Genomic DNA, 7514 nt, shown 5'->3' on the forward strand with positions numbered 1-7514 from the left:
TGTGTTGTAAATCATTTTAAACGGATCTGAATTTTCCTGTGTTCCTATTCCTATGTGTAAAGTTATATCCAATTGGGCCAACACCAATCCCATCACTAACAATATATTTCAATAAAAGTTTTAAGAAATGTTTATTTATTAACTCTATTTACTTATTAATATGGTTTAATCTTACTTACAATAAAATTAGTTTTTAATGTTTTTTTAAGGTTTTAGCTTGGCCATTTAAAAACCCATTTAGCGTTTAGCCTTATGTAATTCTGAAATTTCATTCATTATGCCCAATAATTCATAAAATTATTTTTAAAAAAAGGTCTTAAAAAGTCTTAAATTTGACTTGATGAAACCTGTAGAAACTAGGGATGTAACGGTATTGTAAATACCGTCATACCGCAATATTAATTTTTTTCGATATTACCGGTAAAACTATAGGTCTTCTGAGAAAATTTGCTCAGGCGAATGAAGCGAACGGGAGGTACCGGAAACTACAATTCCCATCAGCCCAGGCTTGGCCATAATCCCTTGCGGTCTGTTGTCGCTACAGATCCAGTAATGCGGAAATGGAGTGTGCTGCTAGAAGCGGAGATGAAAAAGAGCTGGGTGTTGTCGCCGCGCGCGTACTGAATAGTGGTGTTGTCGCGCGAGTTCTTATCAGCTGTGTTGTCGCGCGCCTACTGAATAGCGGTGTTGTCGCGCGAGTTCTTATCAGCTGTGTTGTCGCGCGCGTACTGTAAAGCGGGGACGGAGGGTATGTCGCGTCGCGGGGGCACTTTTGATCATTTTGGAAGGGAACTTTCTATCTAAGACTAAAAAGGGCATGTGCACTGCACAGGTTGAGCCCTGTGTGTGCACGTGCCTGCAAGTTGGGGAATAGGACTAATAATCAGTCATGGGGACTACAGAAACACAGCACACTGTTCAGATTGATGCAGACATGAGATCTCTATCTCACTCATGGTTTGTCCTCTCAAGTGGGGGAAAGACAATGCACAACGTTACCCACTGCTGTCAACCTGGGCCAAGTCATATCTCTCTGTCCCAGAAACCTCAGTCCCAAATGAGAGGGTTTTTTTCTGTTGCAGGGGACATTGTAAATACCCAGAGATACCAGCTTTTACCAGATTATATTTATATGATAATTTTCCTTTAAACCCATCTCTATCTAAGTGAGTGAGTGATTAAATGTTGAATGTGATGAGTTTTCAACAATACTAAATTGAAACTTAATTTTTTTACATGGTTTAATTTTTTTTGTTATTAAAATTGAAGTTCCTGTTTCAAAGCTTACAGATAGATGACTAATTTGTATGTCATTGACACTTTTGGCACTTTTTTGGAGTATTTTCATAAGTTTTGTTTTTTCCTGGAAATGATTCAATAAATACCGTACCGTGACATTCATACCGAGGTATTACCGTACCGTGAAATTCTGATACCGTTACATCCCTAGTAGAAACCCTGCACACTTGCTAAAACAATCTGCAGAAACACTTTGATTGACATGCTCCCATTGAACGTGTCATCAGAGGAAGAAAGCTCCGCCCATTAGTGATGATCTCGTAAGCATTGACAGCCCTGAGTGAAAAGCAGTCGTCCGCCATTAGAGATTTCGCACTGTAGCTGCTGTAGCCAACTACAAGGAATTATACATATTAAATTTTAGATTTAATATCTATAAGCAATTGTTTAATATGTATGAGCAATTGTAGTCTTCATAGACTGCCTTCTTCTGAGATGCTTCTTTTCACATTTTCAGTTTTTTTCAGAGATAACTCTGTTCGTGTTTTGAATCTACCACTATGCTGACGCACGGGTGTTTGTAGCTCCGCCCTCTTTTATAAAGAGCACAATCTCATTTAAATTTAAGAGTTTTACATAAAACATTATCTGTGTGGTGTTTTGAGCTAAAACTTCACATACACACTCTAAGGACATCAGAGACTCATTTTACATCTTGTAAACCGAGGCATAATAGGTGCCCTTTAAAGCATGTGAGTTATGTAAATGTGTTAAATAAAGTAAGTTTTGTTGGGCAATATAATTCTGGAAAACATTTCAAAGAAATTATCGATGGTCTGGATTCGTCATTTATAGATATGCCTTTGGCGTAAAATGGTCATTTGTGTTTTAGTTTATGTAAATATAAATAAAAAATTAAGAAACTATAGTATAATTCAGTTTTCAGCTTTTATTATGTTTATTAGTTAAATGTTAATATTTGTTTTTTCCTCTATAAATATCTGATAATATTTCTTGAGATTTTCCCAATAGTAAATTTGTGTCTGTTTATACATACAGTTATAGAAAAAAAAATTAAGAAACATAAAATTTGTCTGGATTTACAGGATTTTTCTCTGCAACATTAAAATGATAATTTACATTAAAATGTTTGTTTACAGAAGATGCAAGAAATGCACTATTTAAAATATTATTTACAGGATAATTGAGTTATTTTATTTAGAAGAGATACTGCTTATTTTCAACTTTTAATATGAAAAACAATGACAATAATTGATTTTGTTTACAAAGGTGTATTTTCACTTTTATAAAATAAAAGTTACTGTTGGTTTTAGGCAATTTGTGTTTTAATTTCAGTTGTTCAACGTTGATGTTCAATAAATAAGATAGTAGATAGTGTGTTTACTTCAATTATTTTAAAATCGAGTAACGCATACTTTATTCAAAATCTCGCATTTTTATTATGTGAGCATGTTTACTTTACAAAACTTGTCAGTGAACTATAATTGCAAAAATAAATAAATGAATAAATAAATAAAATGATCATTCATTAATCATAATCGAGGTAAATTGTTGAATTAATCGAGATTTTGATTTTAGACCAGATCGCCCAGCCCTAATTTTTATCAATTCTTTTGTAAAATAGGTAATGTATTTTAGTGCATTTGAACAAAACATATTTATTAAACAGATATATTTATTAAAATAATATTTTAGTCACAAAAAATCATTGGAAATGAAAGGATAATACATTTAAATTCATGCAAAATATTGCAAAAAACATACAAACTTCAACTAAATTTGATACATTTTTTGTTTCTCTTGATTTTTTGCCTCTTTTTTTAATTTGTATTAATTGTTTTTTCGCTAACATTTAAATTTGGGTGTACAAAGTTTATTTATTTTTAATTCTTTTGACTTTGACATTGATTTTAGCTTCTTCTGCTTCTCTTTTTAAGTGGGACGACTGAACCTGAAAAATAGGATTTGCCTAAGTTTTCCAGGTGAGTGACATCACAACTTTAAAAGATCTTTATAACCACTGAACCACAGTAATTATGTGACTGAACATTCAAGTTCGTCCTTCTTTGGTCAAGACTTGTATTTTCTATCACAGTGAGGGACAGAATTGTCCTTTTTTTTCCAAGTAAGTGCCTCACAGAGCAACCATCTGCTCTGAAGACCTCGTCATTTCAAGACACAGCAGGTTGTTTGTTAAAGCTACGGTTTGTAAGATGAATTAGGGTATAATGTATTCAAAATGCCTGTGGAGTTACGGAAAAACAAGATATTTGAGGGCAAAGAAGAAAACTGCATACATTGTCGTCCCACACTATGAATTATTATTAATGCTGCATGTATTATTTACCTAATTCAGGACTAGTAGTGTATATTCTTATAGACTATATGATCTCTTATATGATCTGCACTTGTTTCTGTGAGGGTTGGGTGATGCCAAACACAATGTAGGTCTATGTCATGTCCTCGCTAAGAGAGTGAAACAAACCTGTGTGTGTGTGTGTGTGTGTTTCATAAGTGTGTCGAACTCTTTGCAGACAGACGTGAGGGCCAGAGGGAGACTCGCTGTACAGATACAACTCTGACAAAACCATACAATGCCCTCGCACAATCCCCATTGTTCATATTGATATGTAAATACTGTATCCGAGTGTGCTTCTTACACAAACGTCAGATTTGACTCCAAACGGTGTGTGATTGCGCTTTGCTCTTCTGTGAATGCCATATTGTCTGAGCGTCTCTGTCTCTGTACAGCCTTGTCATTGGAGCTGGAAGCGTCCGGGTCACGTTCTCGAGCTTCAGCCCAAACCAGCTGTCAGCTGTGGGCTTTGGCTCCAGCTGCCGTGAGCCGTTCTGGGCTGGAGCGGGTGGCTTTTTTTCTGCCGATGGAGCCTGGAAGCTCACAGATGCCTAACTAGAAGCTCACGCTGCATTGTCTTTCTCCCATTTGGGCGACGTCTGCGCTGCATGTTAATTAGCCATGTTTATTTTCATCTCCGAGCAATGTATAATTATGTGTTTTTTTTGCATTGCGCTTGCTATTGTGGACAAGATGTTTGACTGTTTGACAGTTATTAGAAATGATTGGTAAGTCAGTTTTAAATAGAAAGTCGTGTTTTTTGTTAGCGTGCATGTGGCAGATGGTTTGAACGGCAGACCTGGGACACACTTGAACTCAAGGAAAAAACGTATTTTTTTTTTAATGCAGGTGAAATTTTTCGGATTTTAGAATGTAAATTTTCATCACTCATGGTGAGTTTCATTAAATATGCTTGAAATTGTATTTGATAATGTAAATAAAGAATAAAGGGTAAGTAGCAAAAATAAAATGAATGTAATGCTTTGTAGGATTTTAGAATTTAATAACATAAATACAATTGTATTTTCTGTTCCTAATTTTTTTTTTATTTGAATGTAAAAAATGTATATTTATTTTTCTCATATTAATTACTATTAATATTATTAATTAAATAATTACTTTTTTGTTTAATTAGTTATTTTATTTGCCATCATTTGATCATAATGCTATAAAACACTATACATAAATGATCAATGTGTTTATATAAAAAATATGTAATTAAATATAAAACATTTTGACCATTATAAAACTGTAACTGTAATTAAAATAAATAAATTGTAAATTATAAATAAAGATATTTTAATATTAATAATAAAATAATAATAATAATATTTATCTGCATACTACTGATTATTAATAGCAACCTGTACATATATATATTGTAACATATACACTTGTAATCATGTTTATCTATCCCTGTACATATATTCATATATTGTAACATATACACTTGTAATCATGTTTATCAATCTGCACACTACTGATTATTAATAGCAACCTGCACATATATTCATATATTGTAAATCTGTTCATAGCTTATCCAACCTGTATATAATGTTCATAGTACATCCATCTGTAAATATCACCATAGTTTTCTATAACTGCACTTTATAACTTATTCCTGTATCCTGCACTTGCTGCTATTGCACTGCTGGTTAGACCTAAACTGCATTTCGTTGCATTGTACTTGTACATGTGTAATGACAATAAAGTTGAATCTAATCTAATAATAATAATAATACTAAATATAATAATAATAGTAATAATAATAATAACAATAATGATAATAATAATAATAAATATAACAATAATAATAATAATAATAATAATAATAATAATTTGCAATGTTGCCTTACAGCAAGAAGGTTGCTGATTTGAGCCCCGGCTGTTTCAGTTGGCATTTCTGTGTGAAGTTTGCATGTTCTCCCCGTGTTGGTGTGGGTTTCAGTCTAAACCCGTGCTATAGGTGAATTAAACATACTAAATTGGCTGTAGTGTATGTATATGAATGAGTGTGTATGGGTGTTTCCCAATACTGGGTTGCAGCTGGAAGGGCATTCGCTGTGTAAAACATATGCTGGATAAGTCGGCGGTTCATTTCGCTGTGGCGACCCCTGATGAATAAAGGGACTAAGGAAAACGAATGAATAAATGACTAATAATAATGTTTATTCAGAATTAGTGATTAGTTTTATATTGTAAATAAGTTGTAAATATACTTCATTCTTTGACCCACAATACCATGAAAATGTTCAACAAAATCCTTTTTTTAGATGAAATATGATAATAAAAGAGCTTGTCAGATTCACCATTTATGTCTGCATATGCCTAAAAACAAATCAATATATGTGGCCCTCAGGAAATCAGAGTAAGCAAATCCAATCAAGATGCTTGTTTCATGCACACTGATAAATCTCTTTCTTTGAAGCTTCTAACTCAGAGGTTCATTTACAGAAAAGCAGTCCTCAAAGCTGAGCAACAAAACTTATACTGTGCTTTTTTTTCTCTCTTTTTTTTTTATCTCAGTCTTTGCGGCAGGTCTCATCCACAGATACAGAGACAGTCCTGAGACCCCGGCCTGTTTTGTTTACACCTGTTCATGGTTTTAAACACAGCATGACAGGCATCCCGCCAGGAAATTAGCTAAAGATAAACGCCTCAGCAAGCAAGTGAGCTATTTCTCTCCGGACTTCTTGATTAATGAAGCCCAAAACCAACAGCTCAGAAAAAAGGAAAGAAAAAAAATACACAAAATAACGTCATTTAAAAGCAGCATTCGTTCAAACGCGGAGGTGAAATATGGTTGGTTTTTCATCAGATGCCTGCTGGGCAAAAAAAAAAAAGGTGCAAGGTGGAAAACAGTATATGATTTTCAAATCATTTCAGCAGCTATGAGATTTACACCCTCAAAAAAACATCCAGGTGTTTCTTCCACTATGGATACGTTTGGCCATGTAGAAAATAAACTCATGAAACGCTGTTTGCACACTCGCGCTGGTTTAATTTGTGTGGACAGGCATGAATCATGGGAGATTTGTGCCATTTGTGTTCTCTGCAAAAGTTTCATTTCCACCGTATGCTTGGTGATTTATTGTGTGTGATGGAAGTGACACTGGAAATTACATTGTAAAACTTTTAAAAATCAAACGCATGTCTCTTTAAGCATACTATGTAGCATACAGTGGATACATTTAACAGTTTTCGTTAGAGGTGTGAACCTACACTGGTCTCATGGTTCGGTTATGATTATCATGCCATCGATTGGATTCAATTCGATATCTCGGTCATCATGGTGCATTGACGATGCTTTCCATACTCAGTTTTATATTTCACAGAAGCAATTCTTGTATTAAAATGTATAAATATGTTTATAAACTATTTGGAATACAAGTTTGTCCTTTAATACAAAAAGCCAGATATATAAACTGTACCTTTAAACAACACGAGCATTTATAGCAAATAGACAAATATCCCACTCGCTTTCTGAGCCTTGTCTGGCGAGCTCTTTCTTACACCGCTTTGATTGGTCACACGCTCAACAGAAAAAGCTGTGATTGGCTCTTACGTACTGGCGCTCTTCATAGATGAGTGACACTAATAAACGGCAGCGGCGATCACAGCTGATCTACGATAGATGCGGTGGAGAAAACTCTGCAGACACGCGCTCGTGTCTGTATCCAGAAATATCACTGTAACAGCTGAGAGGAGAGGACAAGTCATGCCAGCAGGTCAAATGGGCCACAGAGACAGAGAGATGGAGTACTTTCATTCTCTCAGTAGCAGTGAAATAGGAGCTTCTGCTGTAAGTGTCAGTAAAAGACTGTCTAGCAAACGCACATCTAGTGAAATTGTGCAGTTTCTGCATTTTTAAGTAGTTGGAACTTTGTAAATACTCGCC

The 7514-nt window shown here is 34.5% G+C and overlaps 1 protein-coding gene across 9 annotated transcripts in view; it reads left to right on the top strand.

The window, feature by feature from the left end:
* LOC147841879 (uncharacterized) overlaps positions 1–7102 on the top strand; it is a 72408-nt gene extending 65306 nt beyond the window's left edge. For 5 of the 9 annotated variants that reach the window (XR_015502938.1, XR_015502943.1, XR_015502937.1 and 2 more), the window contains exons 7-8: positions 3198–3242; positions 6143–7102. The gene's annotated coding sequence lies outside the window, so the exon portion shown is untranslated. The remainder of the gene's footprint in view (positions 1–3197; positions 3243–6142) is intronic. The other 4 variants (XR_015502945.1, XR_015502942.1, XR_015502939.1 and 1 more) reach the window with 2 other exon arrangements.
* The last annotated feature ends 412 nt before the right edge of the window (positions 7103–7514 follow it).

The sequence above is a fragment of the Danio rerio genome, chromosome 11 (assembly GCF_052040795.2).
Source record: "Danio rerio strain M-AB ecotype USA chromosome 11, GRCz13ab, whole genome shotgun sequence".
In the NCBI taxonomy this organism is placed as follows: Eukaryota; Metazoa; Chordata; class Actinopteri; order Cypriniformes; family Danionidae; genus Danio; species Danio rerio.